The sequence below is a fragment of the Bos javanicus genome, chromosome 3 (genome assembly GCF_032452875.1).
Source record: "Bos javanicus breed banteng chromosome 3, ARS-OSU_banteng_1.0, whole genome shotgun sequence".
NCBI lineage: Eukaryota > Metazoa > Chordata > Mammalia > Artiodactyla > Bovidae > Bos > Bos javanicus.
In genome coordinates this window covers 70,692,969-70,718,944 of record NC_083870.1, presented here as the reverse complement: position 1 = coordinate 70,718,944, position 25,976 = coordinate 70,692,969, and the positions used below count along the sequence as shown (strand labels likewise).

Sequence of the window (25,976 nt, the reverse complement as noted above, 5' to 3'; positions counted from 1 at the left end):
TTCTGAGCTCTCTATTCTGTCCCATTGGTCCAAATGTCTATTTTCAAACTGCTACCATATTGTTTTAATTTTTATCAAATTAATAATTTGAATTGAGTAAGTGTGATGCCTTCAGTTTTGTTCTTACTCAAGATTGCCTTAGCTATTTGGGTTCTTGTGGTCTCCATGTAAATTGTTCTAGTTTTGTGAAAAATGCTATTGGAATTTTGATAGAGATTGCCTTGAATCTGTGTACACTGCCTTGAAAGGTATGTACATTTTAGCAATTGTAATACTTCTAATTCATGACCATGAAATATCTTTCCACTTACATGTCTCTTTGGTTTATTTGTGCAATTGATTTTTATATTTTGATTTTATTTTATGTTTTGCATTTTTACTGAATTTACTTACTGATTTTAGCAGGTTGTTTTTTGGTGGAGTCTTTAAAAGGTTTCTGTCCTCTATAGAGCAGGCCACTGGGTCCACACCAGTGGACACTGCAACACACTCCTCCAGTGAAAGCTGCTATCTTATGTAGAGGCTATTGGGCTCTTCAAAGAAAAGGCTGCTGGGATCCTCTGCAGAGCCGATAACTGAAGACCATGTGGTACCTAGTGTGGCTGATACTGATAGTGCTCACCCCTCCTTTTCCTAGCCATCTCCAGACATCTCAGCTATCTACATCTCTCCAGAAATCCTACGAGTGTGGTTATTCTCCATTTTTTGCTCCATTGTATTGCTGCAGGTTCTTATCTGGCCTTTTGGACCCTCCCAGGGCCATCTTCCTTCATAAACTGTAGTTTGATCGTTTTTCTATTGACCAAGGGACAAAGGCTGGTATGCCCTACTCTATCATTTTGCTGATATCACTCCCAGATGATTCTTCATGATGCTGAATCTGCCTTGCTTCTAAGAATGTAGCTGATTACATGTAACGTGATGGGACATCAATTCCTTCCTGTCTGACCACAAGTACATGCCATGTCTCTTTTTTGTACTTGGTGACATGACACCTTTTATTCACTTAGTTTCACTGATGGGGTACCTCATTCAAGAGGATAGAGGATGATCCAGTACAATCATCTCTACCTCTACACTGCGCTTTCCTCTCCATACTTATAAACAAAGCAGAACTAAACTGCAGACAGCTCTAAGTCACTTCGTCCCCAGTTAAACATTATTTCTTTCAGGACAGAGATTTCAAATTATAGTTCTGCTTATTGTTGGATAAGTTCGTTTTTAATTTTTCCACAATTAATCTTAAAGTGAAAGATTCACTGACTTTGAACTATACTATATGATAAATTTAGAGCTGTTTGATATTTGAAAATATAACTTTTAGTCATTATTTGTGAATCATTTCACAAATATGGAGGAATTTAGGAGTTAAAGTGAGTTATACTAATAAGATTTTAATTATCATAACCAGAAATATTAATTCAGAAGTTGTTGGTTTTTAGCTGTCAGGAAAAATAAATCTGTCATATACAATGGAGGAGTTTTAAAATTATTACTTAATTAATTTATCTTTTAGTAAAGATAGTCATTAGTCCAATTATAAATTCCCTTGATTCCAATGAAGTAGTATTAGATATGTTACACCCCCTATTTTTATATGAAAACAGTTGTAAATATATTAACACAGAAGAATATAATATCTGAAACATGACAAAAGCAGATGCAAGCCCTTTCTTTCTATAATAGACCCCCAGGGCACATTTATGGCGGTATCAAGAGCAGTAAATTATTTTTAGGATGATTCGGAAATTTCTGTTATCTGGACCAAATTTGAGATTTCTTTGTTCTTAGAGCATTTTACCATGTAAATGGGAGTGAATCTTGCCATGGGTCTGAAAATGAAATTTTGTTCTCTTTGTTCTCTCTTCCTCTCCTCTGAATACTGAAATTTTGTGCAGAGAAAATTCCCTACTTTTTATATAAGGCTATATGCTAAATGATAGATCCACTATATTTTGTGTAGGTGTATGTTTTGAGGAACTTACAACTTCACAGCTTTTTGGCCTAATCATGAATGATTAAAATGTAAACTATAAATCTTTGTGTTTTGCCTAACTTTGTAAGCTTAATAGGTTGTGATCACCTCTGTGATTTTCACTTCATGTTGTATGTATTAACATTTCTATGAGTTCCCTGTTCCCTTGATTTTTAAAAGAAAAACAGCTTTTCTGGGGATATCTGATTATTATACTTTCTGTGTTGAAATTTGCATATGTTTATTCACTTATTTACTTTTTAATTTATGAAGCATATGGTCATAAAAAGCAGGTCAGGAGGGAGATATAATTACAGAGAAATAGTGGAATGTCTCTTTTATAGATTACCAAAAATAGGATAAATCAACATCAATCCCATTTGATATATGCAGTCACCTGCCTAAGAAGCCAGCAGGTGGAATTCCTTTTGTCTTCTCAGTGATCCTCTACTCCAAGATTTATGTGTCCAGCAGTATATGGCATTGACTGTTTAACACAAGATACAAGGTGTATCACAGAATGTGTTCATGAATTTGCAGCAAGGATGAGTTAAGGGAAAATAAAACATAAGGACAAAAAACCAGGTTGTCTTCTGAAGCTCAGTCTGCTGAAGACTGATCTTGTCTGCAGATTTACTAGAAGTGGTGATGAGGTCTCTTTTATTTTCAATCTAAATAAACATAAAGAATTTAAATTATGAAGAGGACTTAGATCAGGAGGTCAATTCCTTATTATTCTGAACTATCTTCTAATTGGTAAAGTGTTCTAGCTAACCTTACCAAATGATCTTGTTGGCCATTTCTGTCTTCATCATCACCTTGATTAGATGGTTAGGAAAAGAAGAGATTATGACATCTGCCCTTTTCACTAGATACTAATTAAAAGTTCCATAGAGGAGAAGGGGCGAATCTTAATTAAAATGAGAATCAGGGATTCCTGGTATAATTCCCAACTCTGCTATTCTCTCTACTATTATTCTCTCTGCCCCAATTTCTTAGCCTCAACCTTCCTGGTTTATCCTATTAGGAAATTCTCCTAAGAAAATTCAGTTTTGTTTTAAGACCAATCTGAACCTAAGCAGACAGTATTCAAAGATATCAGCCACATTTTACCTGGTCCCTTCCTATGAAATTGAGAATGATTCATTGTCCTGGACTGTAGAACCTGGGATTCCTCTAGTTTTATATGTTTGTAACTTCTTTTATCCTTCTCTTGTATAACTCCCTTGCATCTTTGCAAGCAAGATTATAATACATTATCTTTATAGGGGAGCCACTTCTCCTATCCAGTGTCTCATCTTTGTCTTATAGCACTCCATTTCTTTTCTAGCATACTACTCTCATTATGTTTTTATCATATATTTATTTGTCTCTCACCCAAGACAATAACCTCATTAATTACAGTGTTGGTCATCTCTCTCTGTCTCCTGTGCTTGGCACAGAATAGGAATGAGATGCTTGTAAATGAATGACTGGTTGACTCAGTCTGAAATTGCCCTAGAGTCACAATTTTCTCACAGGACTTCCCAGGTCTGGCCTCTGTTTGGGTTCCTCCTTTCCTATCCTCATCTTATCAGACTTTTTCCAAAGCTTGGAGTGCTGGTTTCTGGAGCAGACTCCATGGACATGAGTTTGAGCAAGCTCCAGAAGTTGGTAATGGATAGGGAAGTCTGGCGTGCTGCAGTCCATGGGATTGCAAAATTGTTAGACACGACTGAGTGACTGAACTGAATTGAAGTTAACAGATTGCCCAGAAGATAATTATCTCCCTGCTGAACTATATTAGTGCACTCAGGACACACAACTATTGGGTTTCCTGCACAGATTCAGCCCTCGGAGTTGCCCCATTGGAGCTAAACTTGCCTTCCCTTTAGACATGGCATCAGGCGTGATTTGGATCCCATGCCATTTCACAGAGTATCCTGTCCTGGTTGGAAGCTGCTCTCTCTAAGATGCCAGTAGAGCTGATGTTCTACCAGGAGAGATGAGGAAATGAACATTTATGAAAGATTTCCTTTAGTCAGGTCTTTTGTTTATTTTATTATTACACAATTCTCACATAACTTTATTGATGAGAAAACAAGCTCAAAGACATGAACTAGTTTACACCAAATGACATAGCTGTTGAGTATCAGTAGTGCAAATTCTAACCCAGGCTGTTTGCTCCAAAAACTCAGCTCTTAATTTTCTATAGAGCCAAAGAGAGAGGAATTTTGGAAATATTGTCTCAGTGAAACTAATAGGAAAAAGGTATATATTCTAAAGTATTTCTACTTCTAAATTTGGCTCTTTTTAAAAAATGATTCTCAAAATTCCTTACTAATAAGGTAAATCTTTGAACATTATACTTCCTATCATCCTTCAACTTGTTAAAAATATTTTCAACAGAGAACATGTCACTTTTTAGTCATTTTTAAAATCTCATTTGTTTCTGTATCTTTTGCTTCAGCTGCTATCTGGGAACCTAAAGATTTATGTTTCCACATGTTGCTTTCTTCTTTTTCAGAAAAGCTTCTATTACTGCTCTGCTTAAAGATTGGACTAGTCAGTTTATTTCATATCTTTACTGGCTACATAATTTGCAGATCTCAACGAAAAATATATGAAGTCCCTTGTTTTAAAAATAGGGATTAATTTCAGAATAGCAGCAGCAGATCATTAAAACGAGTGTGGAGATTATTTTAAGCATGGAATCCTGTGGGACTGTATAGGTTGCACAGCATGATTTGGCCCTACTTCTCATACAATTTATAAATGTTCCTGAAAATATTTCAGCAGGAAAATTATCAAAATTATAATTAAATGGAAGACTGACAGTAGAAAATTACATGTAAAAATGGTTCTGTTCTCCTTAGTTTGATTAGAATTGAGGGGGGAAAGCATACTTGGTTAATAATGACACTCCACAGCCTCTTAAGCTATATGTTTTAGTTTGCTAGACCTTAGGAAAATTATTTGGGTTATTCATAGTTTATACTTAAGAAATTGGACAAGGGAAATAAAAGCAATTGGAAATTTGTGTTTTAGGTCTCTACCTCATTGCTTGTCCAATCATAAAAGAGTCACAAAATGTCTTTTACTAAACCTCCACTAGCTGTGACCAAAACACAAGCATATGGAAATATATTTCTGGAAAGAAGCCACAACTCTTTGAAATTTCTCTCCATATGAATGCTGCATAGTCCATGATTTGCATACAGAGTGTTTATAGAAAGAAATTAGGTTTTGTCTTGATTTAGTCACGGGGATTTGTGACATAGAGAAGGAGAGCTCATAACAGCAATTTTACAAGTAAGGTAACTTTAGAGAGGAAAAAGAAATCAGAGACAGTGAAGACTCCGTTATTGGCCTAGTTTAAATCCTATTATAAGCTGATATTTTAAAAACATTGTATATATTCAGCCCAGCAAAGAACCACTAGAGAATGAATAATGTATTTATTATATATTTCAAATGTATCAAGTATTCCCAAACAAAAATATATTATTTTTGCATACTTCAGTCAATGGATGCCTACATTTGTTTATTGCAATGTTAGTAAACTGGACTGAGACTTGATTGGTAAATACTGTAGCTTTGATTTTTCTCTGTGTATTTTTGACAAATGTGACCGAATTTTAGTTTCTTTTTTTTTAATTGGATCTGTAAGAAAACAAGATAGCTTGCCCTATTATTGTTGCTTTCCTAGAGGCAATTTTGCAGCTATGATTATAAATAAATTTCTATTATAAAGTCTTATTTCCCAAAAGACAGGGAAAAAATTCATCATTGGTTCTCCCTTGTGAAAGTTTCTTAGTTTCTGGCAATGTTTAAACCTTAAGAGTTCATGTTCCCTGTTTAGAGTTTTTAAGGCTTATCTTGGCTTACAGAACTTCTGTTATTCTACAGATTTTTCTTCAAGGATGTTTATAATGTAGAAGATGTAAAAAATGACTAGGGAAAAACAATTCAAGTCAGTAAATGCTTATTGAGCATTTACACACAAGAATGTAGACTAGTTGTGGTAAAAATTGACAGAAGTATAAAATGTAACTTTAAGTATCATACTAGGAGCTTGCAATCTAGTAAAGAAATAAAAAATTGGAATACAATAGTGTACATTTGGGAGAAGGCAATGGCACCCCACTCCAGTACTCTTGCTTGGAAAATCCCATGGACGGAGGAGCCTGGTAGGCTGCAGTCCATAGGGTCGATAAGAGTCAGATACGACTGAGCAACTTCACTTTCACCTTTCACTTTCATGCATTGGAGAAGGAAATGGCACCCCACTCTGATGTTGTTGCCTGGAGAATCCCAGGGATGGCGGAGCCTGGTGGGCTGCCGTCTATGGGGTCGCACAGAGTCGGACACGACTGAAGCGACTTAGCAGCAGCAGCAGCAGTGTACATTCATTCTTTCTTCCACTCAATTATCCAATTACTATCTATTACACCACCCTTATGGCAGAAAGTGAAGAGGAACTAAAAAGCCTCTTGATGAAAGTGAAAGTGGAGAGTGAAAAAGTTGGCTTAAAGCTCAACATTCAGAAAACGAAGATCATGGCGTCCAGTCCCACTACTTCATGGGAAATAGATGGGGAAACAGTGGAAACAGTGTCAGGCTTCATTTTCTGGGCTCCAAAATCACTACAGATAGTGACTGCAAGCCATGAAATTAAAAGACACTTACTCCTTGGAAGGAAAGTTATGACCAACTGCTGAGGTCCAGCCCCGGTTGATCCAGGGTATTCGAAGGGGAGACAGCTTCGGCGATCAGGAAACAATCGCTTTAATTAAATATTAATTAGAGATGTAAAGAGTAATAGAATGAGGATAGCTCAGCAGGAAAATTCAGTGGAGAAAAGAGGCTGAGTAGCTTGGTTTACTCGGGAAACCAATAAAACTTCAAGACAAGAAGCTTGCACCACTTACGTAGGCTGCAGGCGTCCTTCCATTCTCCCGAAGGAGAGGAGACACTGAGGCCTCCCTGGTCAGATTAGTAAGCATGGTGGGCTCCACGCTCCAGATGGAGACTCAGCCAGAGTTTAAGAGAGAGAGAGACATGGGGAGACCAGTCTTTTGAGGAACTGATCCCAATTCTTTATTTTCCAGAGTCTGTTTTTATACACTGAGATGTTATACAAAAGTATACAGAGGTCTTAGGGGTGTTACATCATCTTCTGGCCAGGGGGGCCTGCTGACAATTTATGACCCTCTCCTTGTGACAGTGGTCAGTCAACACTTATTTCTCCAGGGGTGATTATTTTTTAAACAGACACCACCCAAATAAAGTTCCATTCCTATAGGGTGAGGGTGTAGTGGGTTTTAGTTAAGGAAATAATTTACTTAGCCTAAGGTCTAACGTGATTTATATCAAAGGTTAATACGTATTTCTTCTATATATTCATTAATGTATATAAGGGCAGGGGATGTGGAGACTTAGCAGTAAACATTGGCTCAACAAATGAAAAACCCTTCACCAATACAATTTCTAATCAGCCTACTATACTATACTAATAGTTTTCTAACTTCTCTAAAGAACCTGTTTTTAGAAGGTTTAAAGCATCTTGTGCCTCTCATGGTTGGGAGGCTGTGAGCAATCACATGTGGCTGGACAAGCCTGTCAGGAAGGCTAGAGAACCTTCAGAGGAGTTTGTAGGTTGAAACACTCCTGTCACGCCCAGGAGTTTTTATTAACTGGAGCTCTAAGTTAACTCCTTCTCTGAAAGAGGTGGTGGGGGACAGCCCCCCGTAAAGTCAGAGGTGTAGGTGAGAGTACAAAGTAGTAAAGTAGGCAGGCTCTGGTTATGGGGGTAGATGCTCGAGGATTTCCAGGGGGACTCCTGAGGCTCGATCCCGCCTTTGTGTATGTCGAGCCTCCTTCCTCATGACCTTTGCCATGGGTGGAGGTCCTCCTGCCGGCTCCCTGCAACCAACCTAGATACCATATTCAAAAGCAGAGACATTACTTTGCCAACAAAGGTTCGTGTAGTCAAGGCTATGGTTTTTCCTGTGGTCATGTATGGATGTGAGAGTTGGACTGTGAAGAAGGCTGAGCACCAAAGAATTGATGCTTTTGAACTGTGGTGTTGGAGAAGACCCTTGAGAGTCCCTTGGACTGCAAGGAGATCCAACCAGTCCATTCTGAAGAAGATCAGCCCTGGGATTTCTTTGGAAAGAATGATGCTAAAGCTGAAACTCCAGTACTTTGGCCACCTCATGCGAAGAGTTGACTCATTGGAAAAGACTCTGATGCTGGGAGGGATTGGGAGCAGGAGGAGAAAGGGATGACAGAGGATGAGATGGCTGGATGGCATCACTGACTCGATGGACGTGTGTCTGAGTGAACTCCGGGAGTTGGTGATGGACAGGGAGGCCTGGCGTGCTGCGATTCTTGGGGTCGCAAAGAGTCGGACACGACTTGAGCGACCGATCTGATCTGATCTGAAGGAAGTAATAGATTCCAAGGTCTGTATTTGAGACTGGTAATTTAGTGATGTGTAAAACCTAGCCTCATAGAGCTTGCAGTCTAGTGGAAAACACAGGCAATCAAAAAAAAAAAAAAATCGCACAAACAAAATTGCCTCTGTGAGAAGAGCTGTGAATGTCTGCCTGGATCTTTATCTAAAAGAGGGTAATTTGATCCCCCTCCCTCTGTTCTTCCCCCCTCAGCCTTTTCTGACAGAAAGCCTGGGTGGGCCTTTTAAATTTTATTTCATTTAGAATTTCAAAAACTGTAATTTTCATCATTTTCTTATTTGTTGTTTTTCAACTTTAAGTTCCTTAGACAAACGAGGCATCATGCACTGCCTTAGGTCCTTTGCACTGCTCTGTCAGGTCTAAACCGCTTTTTTTATTTTTACTAACCAAATATCTTACTTCCTATCTTCTTAAGATCCTAGTTCAAATGTAATTTTCTCAATAAGGTTTTCCCAGATTATGTGTTTTTTCAAAGCTCTGGCACTCCTTTATTTACTTCTGTATTTCTTTCCAGCACTGGTCACTATATAATAGCCTATCGTTTATCTCCTTTGGTTTACTGTATGTCTCCTGTGCTAAATTTTAAGTTCAAAAAGATATAGTCTTTGTAGCTCTTCATTTTCTCTCTGTTGTCCTCAATTCCAAGCACAAGGCCTGTCTGGCCTATAGGAGACACACAATTAGCATTTCCTAAATGAATATGTCCATACTCAGTTGAGGTTAGGAGAGAATCTCTGCAGAACTGATACTTTGGCTTATAACCCAAGACCTCAGTAAATGTTTAGCAAGTTGTTGTTCAATCACTCAGTCGTGTCCAACTCTTTGCAACTCTGTGGACTGCAGTACACCAGACCTCCCTGACCTTCACTATCTCCCAGAGTTTGCTCAAACTCATGTCCATTGAGTCGACGATGCCATCCAACTGTTTCATCCTCTGTCATTCCCTTCTTCTCATGCTCTCAATCTTTCCCAGAATCAGGGTCTTTTCCATTGAGTCTCCTTAGCAAGTAAAGAGAGGAAATAAACCTGACAATAGCAGTGGGAGCAATAGTGGCTACTTTCAGTGTTCAGTTCAGTTCAGACGCTCAGTCGTGTCTGACTCTTTGTGACCCCATGAACTGCAGCACGCCAAACCTCCCTGTCCATCACCAACTCCCGGAGTTTACTCAAATTATTGTCAATTGAGTTGGTGATGCCATCCAACCATCTCATCCTCTGTCGCCCCCTTCTCCTCCTGCCTTCAATCTTTCCCAGCATCAGGGTCTTTTCAAAGAATCATTTATTCACATCAGGTGGCCAAAGTATTGGAGTTTCAGCTTCAGCATCAGTCCTTCTAATGAATATTCAGGACTGATTTCTTTTAGGATGGACTGGTTAAATCTCTTTGCTGTCCAAGGGACTCTCAAGAGTCTTATACAACACCACAGTTCAAAAGCATCAATTTTTTGGTGCTTAGCTTTCTTTATGGTCCAACTCTCACATCCATACATGACTACTGGAAAAACCATAGCTTTGACTGGGCGGACCTTTGTTGGTAAAGTGATGTCTCTGCTTTTCAATATACTGTCCAGGTGGGTCATAACTTTTCTTCCAAGAACCAAATATCTTTTAATTTCATGGCTGCAGTCACCATCTGCAGTGATTTTGGAGCCCCAAAAGAGAATGTCTGCCACTGTTTCCACTGTTTCCCCATCTATTTCCCATGAAGTGATTGGACCAGATACCATGATCTTTGTTTTCTGAATGTTGAGTTTTAAGCCAACTTTTTCACTCTCTTCTTTCACTTTCATCAAGAGACTCTTTAGTTCTCTTCACTTTCTGCCAAAAGGGTGGTGTCATCTGTATATCTGAGGTTATTGATATTTCTCCCAGAAGTCTTGATTCCAGCTTGTACTTCCTCCAGTCCAGCAATTCTCATGATGTACTTACTCTGCCTATAAGTTAAATAAGCAGGATGACAATATACAGCCTTGACATACTCCTTTCCCAATTTGGAACCAGTCTGCTGTTCCATGTCCAGTTCCAACTGTTGTTTCTTGACCTGCATACATATTTCTCAGGAGGCAGGTCAGATGGTCTGGTATTCCCATCTCTTGAAGAATTTTCCAGGTTTTTATGATCCACATAGCCAAAGGCTTTGGCATAGTCAGTAAAGCAGAAATAGATATTTTTTCTGTAATTCTCTTGCTTTTTTGATGAACCAGTGAATGTTGGCAATTTGATCTCTGGTTCCTCTGCCTTTTCTAAATCCAGCTTGAACATCTGGAAGTTCATGGTGCACGTACTATTGAAGCCTGGTTGTCTTGGAGAATTGTGAGCATTATTTTACTAGCGTGTGAGATGAGTGAAATTGTGTGGAAGTTTGAGCATTCTTTGGCATTGCCTTTCTTAGGGATTGGAATGAAAACTGACCTTTTCCAGTCCTGTGGCCACTGCTGAGTTTTCCAAATTTGCTGGCATATTGAGTGCAACACTTTCATAGCATCATCTTTTAGGATTTGAAATAGATGGAATTCCATCACCTTTTAGGATTTGAAATAGAATTCCATCACCTCCACTAGTTTTGCTTGTAGTTATGCTTCCTAAGGCCCACTTGACTTTGCATTCCAGGATGTCTGGCTCTAGGTGAGTGATCACACCATCATGATTATCTAGGTCGGGAAATCTTTTTTGTATAGTTCTTCCATGTATTTTTGTCACCTCTTCTTAATATCCTCTGTTTCTGTTAGGTTCATACTATTTCTGTCCTTCATTGTACCCATCTTTGCATGAAAAGTTCCTTTGGTATCTCTAATTTTCTTGAAGAGATCTCTAGTCTTTCCCATTCTATTGTTTCCCTCTATTTCGTTGCATTGATCAGTAAGTAAGGCTTTCTTATCTCTCCTTGCTATTCTTTGGAACTCTGCATTCAGATGCATATATCTTTCCTTTTCTCCTTTGCTTTTCACTTCTCTTCTTTTCTCAACTATTTGTAAGGCCTCCTCAGACAACCATTTTGCCTTTTTGCATTTCTTTTTCTGGAAATGGTCTTGATCACTGCCTCCTGTACAATGTCATGAACCTCTCTCCATAGTTCTTCAGGCACTCTGTCTATCAGATCTAATCCCTTGAATCTATTTGTCACTTCCACTATATAGTCATAAAGGATTTGATTTAGGTCATACCTGAATGGTCCAGTGGTTTTCCCTATTTTCTTCGATTTAACTCTGAATTTGGCAATAATTCTTGATCTGAGCCACAGTCAGCTCCCGGTCTTGTTTTTGCTGACTGTTTAGAGCTTCTCCATCTTTGGCTGCAAACAGTATTATCAATCTGATTTTGGTATTGACCATCTGGTGATGTTCATGTGTAGAGTCTTCTCTTGTGTTGTTGGAAGAGGGTGTTTGCTATGACCAGTGCATTCTCTTGGCAAAACTTTGTTAGCCTTTGCCCTGCTTCATTCTGTATTCCCAGGCCACATTTGCCCATTAATCCAGGTATTTCTTGACTTCCTACTTTCAGTGTTGCATATATTAACTCTTAATCCTTTAAAAAGCCCTTCAAAATAGGCAAACTCATTTCCACTTTACAGATGAGAAGTTGAGACACAGAGAGAGCTTTCTAGGAAGAGGAAATCATATATATTAAAACTATCTGACTATGGGAAGTACAGCAACAAGACCATAATGTGTGTGGATGGAGCTAAGAGACCTAGGGGATGGGTGGAAAATGAAAAACAAGGAGAAAAAGGTTAGGGGTCAGGTGCCCAATAGACTTATTTGTAGAGTGATATTATATTCCTGATTCTTCAGGAAAATCCCTGATCATATTGTTGATCTAAGCTCCCTTTATTCTTTAAGTGAATACCTCTTTTACTCTCAAAATCTCCCTGGGTTGGATGACAAACTGTGTCAAGGAGTTCTCTCTCTCTCTCTCTCTCTGTCTCTCTCTCTCCTGAGAACAATGAAAAGCCTTTGAGAAGTGGTAACATGATCAGACTTGCATTCTGATAGAATAATTCTAGGTACAATGTTTAAAATCAACTGAATTTGAAGAATTTATGCAAGCAGATGTATTTGGAGTCAATAATCTATAATGATTGCTTAAGTATGGGTGGTATTAGTAGATATGCAGAGATAAGAGCAGATTTGCAAAGATTTAAAGGGTAAAATTAAATTAATCTGCTGATGGATTATATATGAGGGGGTACACGAGGTGATGGTGTCCACAAAAACTCATAGGTTTCTGGTATCAGCAACTGGATAAATGATTTCCAGTTCATTGTGATGGGGAACAATGGGGGAATATTATATGTGTGTATAGAATTGGAAGTGAAGGGTTGAAGATCCTTAAATGTGTAAAGTTTAAATGTCAATTACATGATAAATGATCAAATAAGATGTCTAGTCAATAGGTGGTATTGCATTGTTTGGATATACCACAGTGTTTATCTACCTGTTGATGGACATCTGAGTTTTTTCCAGTTTTTAGGAATTTCAAGTAAAGCTGCAAGGAAGATTTCTGTACAAGTCTTCATATGGATAAGTGCTTTTATTTACTTTGAACAAATCTTAAGAGTAGAAAAGCTGGATCATTTGGTAGGTTTATGTATAATTTTTTAAGAAGCTGACAAACTGTTTCAGTTCGGTTCAGTTCAGTTCAGTCACTCAGTTGTGTCTGACTCTTTGCAACCCCATGACCCACAGCACGCCAGGCCTCCCTGTCCATCACCAACTCCCAGAGTCTACCCAAACCCATGTCCATCGAGTCGGTGATGCCATCCAACCATCTCATCCTCTGTCGTCCCCTTCTCCTCCTGTCCTCAATCTTTCCCAGCATCAGGGTCTTTTCCAATGAGTCAGCTCTTCACATCAGGTGGCCAAAGTATTGGAGTTTCAGCTTCAACATCAGTCCCTCCAATGAACACCCAGGACTGATCTCCTTTAGGATGGACTGGTTGGATCTCCTTGCAGTCCAAGGGACTCTCAAGAGTCTTCTCCAACACCACAGTTCAAAAGCATCAATTCTTCAGCCCTCAGCTTTCTTTATAGTCCAACTTTCACATCCATACACGACCACTGGAAAAACCATAGCCTTGACAAGACAGACCTTTGTTGGAAAAGTAATGTCTCTGCTTTTGAATATGCTATCTAGGTTGGTCATAACTTTCCTTCCAAGGAGTAAGCGTCTTTTAATTTCATGGCTGCAGTCACCATCTGCAGTGATTTTGGAGCCCAGAAAAATAAAGTCAGCCACTGTTTCAGCTGTTTCCCCTGCTGTTTCTCCATCTATTTGCCATGAGGTGGAACTGTTTCCTTATTGCCAAATTCAGACTTAAATTGAAGAAAGTAGGGAAAACCACGAGACCATTCAGGTATGACCTAAATCAAATCCCTTACGATTATACATAGAAAGTGAGAAATAGATTCACGGGATTAGATCTGATAGACAGAGTGCCTGATGAGCTATGGATGGAGGTTCGTGACATTGTACAGGAGACAGGGATCAAGACGATCCCCAAAAAAAGAAATGCAAAAAAGTAAACTGGCTCTCTGAGGAGGCCTTGCAAATAAATAGCTGTGAAAAGAAGAGAAGTGAAAGGCAAAGGAGAAAAGGAAAGGTATACCCATTTGAACACAGAGTTCCAAAGAATAGCAAGGAGAGTTAAGAAAGCCTTCCTTAGTGATCATTGCAAAGAAATAGAGGAAAACAATACAATGGGAAAGACTAGAGATCTCTTCAAGAAAATTAGAGACACCAAGGGAATATTTCATGCAAAGATGGGCTCAGTAAAGGACAGAAATGATATGGACCTAACAGAAGCAGAAGATATTAAGAAGAGGTGGCAAGAGTATACAGAAGAACTATACAAAAAGATCTTCACAACCCAGATAATCTGTGTAAGGCTAATAACCAGCTACTGAGAGAAGTCTCTTGTGAGTATTTTGCTCAGTGCCCCATGAATCAGGAGCATTTCCAGTCAGGGTGATGAGCCTAGGCATTATCCTTGGACTTGTGTGAGCACTGGGCATAATTATCACTAATCTTCATTGGTTCTTTTCCCAGTCAGCAGCAGTTGCCTCACAAGCACACACTACTCAGTGCTCAGCTTTGTCCTCTAATGGAACCTTCTCCAGGTCTTTGTATTTCTCTCTTTATTCAACCCTCTTGTTTTTGTACTCTGTCTTGTGAACTCTAGCTACCTTAGCTTCTCCAGAATACTCCTTGTTACTCCATATTGGATGCAAGAGGAAGTCTCTAAGAAGCTTTTTTTTTAGTTTTTAGTATCTAGGGAATTTTTGGTATCTAGGGAATCTGATTCAGTAATTCCTCAGAGGGTATCTGTAATACATTCTTATAAAGCCTCAAGGTAATTCTAAAGATATTGGGGTATGTAATAATTTGTCTCAGTGATGAATTCAATGAACGTGGAAGTCTAAAAAGATTTTAAGAGGTGAGTAGAATTTGAACTAGATTTTAAGAAATAGTAGAATTTGGCAAACATATGTTCTGTGCCAGTTACTATTGGATGATCAAATAAGTTTGAGGGATGAATTAATTGATTTATCTTCCCTTTTCCACTTAGCAACTTCTATTCCAGTTTCCAGGTACCTTCCCAGATATAGGTTTCTCTGTCTTTACAGAACTAATTTATAACTTCTTTTTTTTTTTGATAGAGCCTTTCTTTTGTTTATTAGTCCATGTATTATCTCATATCAAATTATTTTTATTCTGCTTTATATCATAATCATTTTGTTTTGTTTCTTCCACTGACCTATGTATTACTTTTGAAAAATTAATTTATCTTTGATCCCCAGAAACTAGCACAGTGCTTAGAAAACTTAGGCTCTCATAAATATTTTCTGATTTGAACTGTTGTTCCTCTTGATATTCAGAAGTGGCCTATTTAACTATTTAATATCGATGTCAGTTGTGACTTGGATTTTTTAGTAATAAATTGAGAGGCACAACCATATATCAGCTAACTTTTGCTGCATAAAAAATTTATCTCAAAACTTTATGGCTTAAAACAGTAAACATTTTTTATCTTGCCATTTGTGTAGCTTAGGAATCTCAGAATACCTTAGCTGAGAGGTAAGGTCCCCTGGCTTAGTATCTCTTACAAGGTTTCTAATGGGGCTGCAGTCTTCTTAAGGACTGAATGAAGAGACTTCTCTTTTGTGCTCACTCTTGTAGCTGTTGGCAGGTTTTGGTCCTCTCTGGCTATTATCTAGAGACACCAGGACCTTACCATGTGATGCTATTCTTAGGAAAGCTCATAATGAGACATCTGGTTTCCATCAGAGAGAGTCATGGAGAGATCAAGGTAGGGTAAGTGAGATGAAGTCACAGTCTTTTTGTAACCTAATCTTGGAAGTGGCATTCCATAACTTTTGTCATTTTCTATTAATATTCATGAGAAATGTCATTCCCACATTCAAGGGAACAAGTTAGCCTCATAGATAGCAATGCCACTTATATTTTCTCAAAGATGATAACAAATGTATACGTAGATGGATTTATAGGGGGATTATAAATTATGTCTGGAAGAGAAGAGTTCTATTAACCCAGGAAACTTGGCATGATTCTATATTTACATTATTTGACCCTGTCTTTTTCTTAGAATCAAAGATGACTAGCAGGTAAATGTGGTGACAATTCTATTTTCCCCAAACTAGCAACTCTTTTGTTGAACAGTTATTTCCAGTATGTACTTTCTGGATGTCTAGTGTTCCAGAGGTACCTTGGAGCTTATTCAAGGAGAAAAGAAGGAGTTATAAGCTCATGCCTCCTACATCCAGGAGCCACCCAAGCCAATTCTATCATAGTACCCCTGCTGAGTACTTGTGCTGAGTTCATTAAGTAAAAGTTTGAAAAATGTTTGAAATGTTAGAGAAACTGGGATTCTAGAGTAATGTTTTTTGGCTACAGCAGTGTAATATATGTGGTGGTGGTGTAGTTTCTAAGTCATGTCCAACTTTTGCAACCCCATGGACTGTAGCCCTCCAGGCTCCTCTGTCCATGGGATTCTCCAGGCAAGAATGCTGGGATGGGTTGCCATTTCCTTCTCCAGGGGATCTTCCCAAACCAGTAATCAAACCTGGTCTTCTGCATTGCAGGCGGACTCCTGCACTGCAAGTGGATTCTTTACTAACTGAGCTTCGAGGGATATCAATATATAATATATAGACTAGTCATTAGGTATGTGGTCTCTAGAATCAAACTGCCTAGGTTTATTTGTATCCAGGTTCTGCTATTTACTACCCATGTGAAACAATTAGAAGTCCGGGCTTGAGTCTCACCCACAGTTATTTCTTAGCCCTTTCTGTGTCTGAAGCTGACAGGCATACTTGGTATTGCACTTTTTTCATTTTCATTGTAGGCTTCAATTGTTAGTCTCCCTGTGTTTATCTTAGTTTAACTTACTTTAATAGTTACCAGCATTATTCCTTCTGCTTTCTGTCCTGATAATAGGTCTCTGACTGAATGATGGATATTCTTTTAATAAACTTATCTAGAAAGAAAATTATCTATAATTGATCTGTATACCAGTCAATACATACTATTTCAAAATCGCCTAAAATATTTTTATGACTGGATTTACCAATATTATTGTGTCACTTATTCTAAGTTATTGCAGACCAACATTTTTAATTATGTTGTTAAATACAGAGCCTATAGGATATAATTGATTACTTAAGTTCATATCTTGCAGTTCATCAAATAATGTTTTCTGCCTTATTTAATGAGGAAGCTCAAAAAGGGAAGCCCTAAACATTCTGTAGAGTGTGCTTGAAACAGGACTAACCCCTGAACCTGAGAGTTCACTGTTGTCTTTTTTGATTTTTAAATCCCTGCTGGTGGAAATAAATTGATCTTTGAAATAATTTTTAGGAAGATTCTATTAGTCATTTTTATCTAAGAGCCGAAAATCTTTATTTGGTCCTTTTGAACTGTGGTGTTGGAGAAAACTCTTGAGAGTCCCTTGGACTGCAAGGAGATCCAACCAGTCCATCCTAAAGGAGATCAGTCCTGGGTGTTCACTGGAAGGACTGATGCTAAAGCTGAAACTCCAATACTTTGGCCCCCTCATGTGAAGAGTTGACTCATTGGAAAAGACCCTGATGCTAGGAATGATTGGGGGCAGGAGGAGAAGGGGACAACAGAGGATAGATGGCTGGATGACATCACCGACTCGATGGATATGAGTTTGGGTAAACTCCAGGAGTTGGTGATGGACAGGGAGACATGGCGTGCTGCGATTCACAGGGTCGCAAAGAGTCAGACACGACTGAGCGACTGAACTGAACTGAACTGAACTATGTTCTATTAGTTGACTGCAAATCACCTTCAAACTGTAATTTAGAAGTTTATTTTTCAAGTAGAGGCAAATTACATGATTTCAGTAGGAGTCTTGGGCTGCAGGACAGGTCATGAGAAAATTCTTTGTCAGATTACAATGTCCAGGGTATAGGCAGTATAAGGAAAACCATCCATGAGAGGGAGCCTAACTTGTACTACAATTTTCAAGTCTCTACAATTGCAGTATAGCCGAAAAATGCTGGACCTTTGGCAAGCTATAAAAATAAATCTCATAAGGAAAAAAATTGTGGCTTTCGAAATGCATAGAACATGATGTATTCATAACACATAAACATTGAAAGCCTGTTTTCTCAGCCAGGGATTTTAAAATAAGACCCTCACATAAGGAAATGCTGCAAAAAAGAATATATGTAAGAAAGAAAATAGCACAGCAAGATGACGATTAGCTGGAAGGCTCAGAAAATTTAGCCTGTCTTTTCTTTAGAATTTCTCTTCCATGGGCTTCCTTAACAAGCATTCCTTTGTTCTCCTTTTCTTTCATGGATGACTCTTCTCTTTCCTTTGCTGGCTCCATTATTTCCCACTTTTTACCCATAAATATCCCTCAAGTATCTCCTTTTACCTATGGAACTGGTGTTATCGCCTAACTTCAATTATTACTTCTCTAAAATGATCCCACTTGTAGCTCCAGCCTTGACCTCACAGCCTCTCACCACTCTTCATCCACCAGCTTTTCTACTTATATTATTACAATTTCCTGAGAAGCTATAGATTTATATAATCAATGGAATTCTTTTACTTTATGTATATAAGTTGATATACCTTTAAGCTCTATTTCTACAACATATGAAGAATATGGAGTGTCCCTTTAATTTCTTTAATAATGTTATCTTGTGGAATCATTTTCTGAGTAATTTTCAGACCAGATTTAATTTTAACCTGAGATAATAAGAGAAAGATCACATAGGAGAACCTCATTTCTGTGACAGCCTGAAGAAACTATTTTCCAGTAAGTTTTTGTACTCAAATATTTAATTAGAGCTATGGCAGGTAAAATAAAAAGTCTTTACAAAAATATTCAGTTAGTGTTTTAAATGATAAGCCTCTGTAACTATATGATAGGGAGTTCTCACTTAATAGTTGTAATGGGTATAGAGAAGTCAGTATATATACAGCTAAAAAATTTTACAGAAAATAGAGCATAAAATCAAAAGAAGTGCTTATTTTAAATCTAAAGCAATGTTATGATCTAAAATGCTAGGTAATGAAGTCTTAAATACAAACGGATAAGCAATTATTGGTATTTTTAATTGGCATAGCTTTTGGTAGTTGTTTAAAAACTCAGGAAATAAGTTTGCATTTTGATTGAGGGATCAACCCCAGCTGAAACAGCTGTGGTGTTGGATAAGCTCACAATGAATTGCTAAAGGGAACTGAAAGAAACTAAATATGTTAAGTGATTAACCTGAGAGAAACTATGGGTGATGTTCCTACTTCTTAAATTCACAAATTAGACACAGTTTTACCCTCATGCTTATTTCCCCTTATTGTCTCCTCTTTTATAGTCATCATTTGTTAATAACTTCCATCATCTCTCCACACCCCCAGTATGCTGAGTCATTCAATTGTATCATCTTAATATCTCTAAAACCCATTCTCCATCTCTTGGATACTACTACTACCTCATTTTTATCTGCTAGATCACTTTTATCGTTGCCCCTGTCTTTTTAGCTGGCTGCTGAACCCTGCTAGCTGCTCACTCTGCTTCTAGTTTGCTGTCTCTTCAGTCTGTTTGCTATACTATTACCAGAAGGATCTTTTTAAGGTGCAAATCAGAATATACTTTGCTCTTGCTGGAAACCTGTTGGTGAAACCCTCTGTGGAAAAAATTCAGGAAAAATTCTAAAATTCTTGTCATAGTATATATGACTCTTCAAGATCCCTACCATATAACATCTACTTAGAATAACTTTTAACTTTATTTTTTTCAGTCATCTGCAAGCAATTACAAAGTCAGAAGCATACTTATTGATATACTAGCTACACAGATGTCCTTGAAAATCCTTGAAGAACATCAACCAAGGGCTATATCCTGTATAGAACTGTCTGAGGTGTCAAGGAATTATAGGCTGCCCCCAAATAATAGCACATGTAAGAAGAAAAACACTGTGGAGTAGTATGATTCTTTGGACTTCTATAGATTCAAGTTTAAATTTTGGTGCTTTTCCTTAAAACTGTGTAATTCTTAACTTTTTTTTCCTATTTTTAAAATGGGATTATTAGTAACAGTGCCATGAGATTGTTGCGAGAATTAAATGAGATATCCTTATTTAGCTCATAGATGGGCTTCTGTAGTGACTCAGTCATAAAGAATCTGCCTGCAATACAGGAGGTGCAGGTTCAATTCCTGGGTTGTGAAGATCCTCTGGAAAAGGAAATGCAACCCACTCTAGTATTCTTGTCTGGGAAAGCCCATGGACAGAAGAGCCTGCTGGGCTACAGTCCATGGCCTTGCAAAAAAATCAAACACAACTGAGCAACTAAATAACAACATTCTCAAAGCACACATTCTAATGCTTCATTCACATTACCAAAAATCAAAGGGCAAGTGATAAAGATGAAATCATTGAAATAAACCCAGAGTAAAAGTAATTGGGAAACAGGGGAAATATACAACCAGTCTGCTGCTGCTGCTCAGTTGCTCAGTTGTGTCCAACTCTTTGCAACCCCATGGACTGTAGCCCAGCAGGCTCCTCTCTCCATGAAATTTTCCAGGCAAGAATACTGGAATGCCATTTCCTACTCCAGGGGATTTTCCTGACCCAGGGATCAAACCCACATCTCCTGCATCTCCTGCAGTGGCAGGCAGATTCTTTACCACTGAGCCACCTGAGAATCGACAATATAATCAAATTCTGAGTTGCTAACTAAGGTAGACCCCATATTGGAGGAATGGGTAAAATACATGCATCTGGAGAGAGAAGTGTGTGTGTGTTTGTTTGTGGGTGTGTGTTGTAGAAATAGTACCAGTATTAGTAATAGTAGCAGTAGTCGCAATAGTGATAGAAAAAATCAAGTAGAGAATGTTTAAGGCAAGATAGCTATTAACTATCACTGAACACTTCCTTTTAGGTTACCAAGTTTTGTCCTAAATGATTTCCGTGTATTATCTTAATTAATTCAAGGCAATTAAAGCAGACAAAGGAAATCAGGAGGCAATACAATGTTAGTGATAAAAAAGCAAAACCGAAGAAACACTTAAGAGATAAACAGAGAGTCACCTCTAGAGAAGGACAATAAAAAGCTGGCAGAGAGGTAGGGATCAAACTCAAAGATCATTATGTCAGTCAGTCTAAGGAAGGATAGGATCTTAAGGAGAAGACAAATAGTAAGAAATGCTGGAGAAATATTAAAATAAGGAAAAGACCCAAGGATATACATTGGAATTGACAGTTGGGCGATCTTTGATGTCATTTTCCAAAGAAATTTCCCTGGAAATTCTGATCTGAAGCCAGACTATAGGTGGGCTGAGGAGTGATTAAGAGGTGAGAATATGTGAATAAAAGATGTAGACTACTCTTGAAAAACAATGAAAAGTTTAGAAGAGAGAGTAATTGTTCAATGGGACACAATTAGAGTGGGTTATTGAAAGTTAAACACAAGAGATGTGGATTCTGTCCCCGGGTCAGGAAGATCCCCTGGAGAAGGAAATGACAACCCGATCAGTATTCTTGTCTGGAAAATTCCATGGACAGAAGAACCTTTTAGGCTATAGCCCATGGGGTGGCAAATAATTGGACATGACTGAGTGACTGAGCACACACATTGAAAGTTAGAACTGGAAACATTGAAAAATTTCAGATCTAAATCAACTTGCATATTAAAATCTTTGGGATCATTTTGAGTTCTTGAGGCATAACCTTTCAAAAACATTTTCTTCTAAAACTTTGTTAATACAGATTTTCTACTAAATGGAAGTGAGTATTATCCCCAAAGAGATTCATGATTCTGTTCTCTGTAAGTCTCAATAGTAAAGGTTAGATAAAGATCTATAGAAGAGAAAACTGTGGCTTTAAACAAACTATAAATCCTAAGGAAAACATCAGTGTAAGTATGAATTTGAGGGAGACTCCAAAGAAGTCACAAGAAATGAGATATCACTTTAAATAAAGCAAAGAAAAACTTAATTTCAAAGTGTAGATATTTATTGGAAAGTCTACTAGGTATAAAACACTTATATTTAATTTTGGGAATTTCAGCTCTGATTGATTGCCATTTTATCCCATATAGAATTTACCTTACTTTACTTTCTCTTCCATGAGATATTTAGCTCCTATTGATGTAGTCATTTTTTTCTTCTTCATCGTCAATGATTTTCATAAGATGAAGTTCAGAGTCGGAAGCCAGTTGAGTGCAAGTCAATAAGTTAAAGTCATACTGTAGCAGAAACATTCAGCAAATAAGAACAATGAGGACCTTTCTTTTGTAGGCATTACTTTTTAAATCTCTGGAATTTAAAATGATAAGGTATAACTCTTTTAGTTAGAAGGATTAAATCCCAGTATCTCAGGTGAAAAATCCTTCTTAATCTGGAATCAAAACTTCCTATACTTCATTGAGACAAGTTCAGAACATGACAAAAATAGTTTAATTAATTTTTGTATAATAGTGGTTTACACACAGTGATAATTAATGAAAAGATTAAGTTGTGAGGATAAATAATATAAGCATTTAGAGAAAGAAATGTTTAATAGAGTAAAGTATTTGTGAAAAGTTCTCAGAGGACCTGGGAACTGAGCTTGGCCTTGAGACTAGGTATACTACAGTCAAAGAAAGAAAACAGAAACTTTCTAGGAAGAAAGAGCAGAATGTTCGAACAAGTATTTAAATTACAACCTGGAAATTGTAGAGATTCTACTTGGATATTTTGAGAAGTCAACTAGCAAATGAAAATATTTTTAGTGTGTAATGTATAGTAATTCTTTTCCTATCAAAACCAGAGAGCTCTAACCCATTTTTTGTGCTCATAGAACAATGACTTTGTGACAGACACTTTGTCATGCTTATTCGTTTCATCAATAAAGAATAACCGAACGTCAAGGCTGTATATTGTCACCCTACTTATTTAGCTTATATGCAGAGTACATCATGAGAAATGCTGGGCTGGATGAAGCACAAGCTGGAATCAAGATTGCCGAGAAAAATAGCAATAACCTCAGATATGCAGATGACACCACCCTTATGGCAGAAAGTGAAGAGGAACTAAAGAGCCTCTTGATGAAAGTAAAAGAGGAGAGTGAAAAAGCTGGCTTAAAACTCAACCTTCAAAAAACTAAGATCATGGCATCTGGTCCCATCACTTCGTGGCAAATAGATGGGGAAACACTGGAAACAGTGGTGGATGTTCTTTTTGGGGGCTCCAAAATCACTGCAGATGGTCACTGCAGCAATGAAATTAAAAGACGCTTACTCTTTGGAAGGAAAGTTATGACCAACCTAGACAGCATATTAAAAAGCAGAGACATTACTTTGCCAACAAAGGTCCGCCTAGTCAAGGCTATGGTTTTTCTAGTAGCTATGTATGGATATGAGAGTTGGACTATAAAGAAAGCTGATCACTGAAGAATTGATACTTTTGAACTGTGGTGATGGAGAAGACTCTTGAGAGTCCCTTGGACTGCAAGGAGATCCAACCAGTCCATCCTAAAGGAGATCAGTCCTGAGTGTTCTTTGGAAGGACTGATGTTGAAGCTGAGACTCCAATACTTTGGCCACCAGATGCAAAGAGATGACTCCTTTGAAAAGACCCTGATGCTGGGAAAGATTGAGGGCAGGAGGAGAAGGGGAAGACAGGATGAGATGGTTGGATGGCATCACTGACTCAATGGACATGAGTTTGGGTGAACTCTGGGAGTTGGTGATGGAAAGGGAGGCCTGGTGTGCTGCGGTTCATGGGGCCTCAAAGAGTCAAACACAACTGAGCGACTGAACTGAACTGAATGTTTGAATCTTGGTTCTTTAATAATAATAATATTTATATATATATATGTATATATATACTGATACATATGTATATATATATATCATTTATACAAATCTAAGTATAATAAAGTTCTTTTTTTTAAAGAATTTAAAGATTATTAAGACATCCTTTCTGTGATAAGACTTTTTTCTAGTATACAATTTCACTAGTAGTTTTGTTATTGTATTGGGGGACAAAAATCAAAACTATGGATTTTCTCAAAATTATTTAATACAACAGAATTTTATGGCCAGCAGAAAACTTAATGAGACAATGTATGTAAAAATGCCAGTGACAGTTTCTGGCATGGAGCAGGCACTTGGGATTTGCTAAAGTTTAATTCAGAGTAAAGGATCAATAAATGTGTACGTTGAACTATTTAAAATTTTTCTATCATATATTTGGGTCCTAAATGTTAATGTTTAAATTCCTCTATGACTAACAGATATATATTCTTATTTTTTAACTAGAAATACAGTCCAATTCAATAATTATCTGGATGCCTATTATATTTTTAGCATAGTGGTGAATAAAAGCAATTCAGTTTGGGCCTTCATGGGCCTTCATGTAGTGGAAAGGAGATGAAATTGATCTACCCACTCTTTCAGGTTCTAGATTAGGGGAAGCATGGTTAAAATTATTTAATAGATATATGTTCCAGCCTAAGCATTAATATGAGTGTGTTTATCTTAACCACAATAACAAGCATATTTGTATATCATGATACATTGTATCCCTGTAAAATTGATAGGAGATATACTCCCTATCATGACTTGAAATATCATAAGAACCAATAGATGCATTAAATGTATATAAATAGCCTGTGAAATTATTCAGATAATTCCAGTGTACATTGCTCTCAATGGTTAACTATTTTCTTGAATTTTAAAACTAACTAAAAACTACAGTTCAATAATGACTCTGTGTGGTTTCATTAAATCTTACATTTTGACAGTTTCTCAGAAGGCCAGCACTTCATAATTAATGAATATTGAGCCAAAAGATTGACCTTCTGAATAACTGGATAAGTGCAAACTTAGGAAAAAATTACATTGGACTAAGAGCCCTTATCTTTTAGAATGAAAGTAAGTTCTGGAACTATGCCTAAGAAATTGGGTCTATATGTTAACATTTGAACATCCTTTGTTCAATAAAAATTCATGCTGTCTACTTTATTTTATGCTATGTTTAAAATAAGAGAATTTGTAAAAAGCTCCATTTACCTTGATCACATGTGACCTCCTTTAAACGTTCCTAAGATTGAACTCACAGGCATATGAAGTCTAAGATAGCAGACATTTGATATAAATGGTTCCAGCATTAAATTCCAAGCTGAATCTACAAAGCTGAATCTAACAAGCTTCTACTGACAGAAAGCTTCATTTTACCTGAGATTGATTCAGCTAGTTCATTTGCTTAAAGGTTAGTGTTAATGCGATCAAGGTCACAGGAAGGATCTGATGCAAAGAAACTTAAAAGAAGCCTAAATTTGAATTCCAGTTCTGATTCTTATTGATTGTATGACCTCAGATAGGTTAAAAAGCCTCCTTGAGGCTCAGTGTCTTTACCTTTAAAATGGGAGAGTGGAACCTATCTTTCTATGTTTTGGAGTGAGACAGAGGCACTCCAGTTACCATTTATGCCCTCAACTTAGGATGGAGGCATAGAAGAGAAGAGGTGTGGGAACAGATGTTCCTTGAGCTCTTTGATCCCAGCTTCATGTTCTCTCTTCTAAGACTAACAGACTTTTGAAAATTTCCCCAAATGTATATTATTTTACCAACTAAAGAACAGAGAGTACATTAGAAAAATTTACAGTGAAAAAGAACACATCTGGAGGAAATGACTTCAATCAGTTTTCTAGAGAAAAGAGGCTTGGAGATGAGTCTTTGATAGAATAAATCTAAAGGGTCAGCAGATTTGTTGGCAGTCTGTGCCTTTCCATGAAGGCAGTTGATCGATAGCTCCTGCTAGTTTTTTTTGTTGTTGTTGGTTTGTTTTAATCACTCACTCATTCAACAAATTTTTATTGAATGATTACTATTTTCATGGCAACATGCTAGAGTAGGATTATATAGATGAATTTGGTACACATTTTGTCCTTAAAGAATTTGGTCTTTAATAAGGGTGATAAGGCATGTATATAAGTTTGTAAATGTTCTAAATAGTATGAAAGAAAGTTGAGTGAGATGTAAAAGGAAGAAAGACAATTTTAGCA

General features: G+C 37.4%; 1 protein-coding gene across 5 annotated transcripts in view; it reads left to right on the top strand.

The window, feature by feature from the left end:
• The window catches only part of TNNI3K (TNNI3 interacting kinase), a 351,063-nt gene that overhangs the window by 75,290 nt on the left and 249,797 nt on the right, over nucleotides 1-25,976 (top strand). The gene's annotated exons all lie outside the window — the stretch shown is intronic.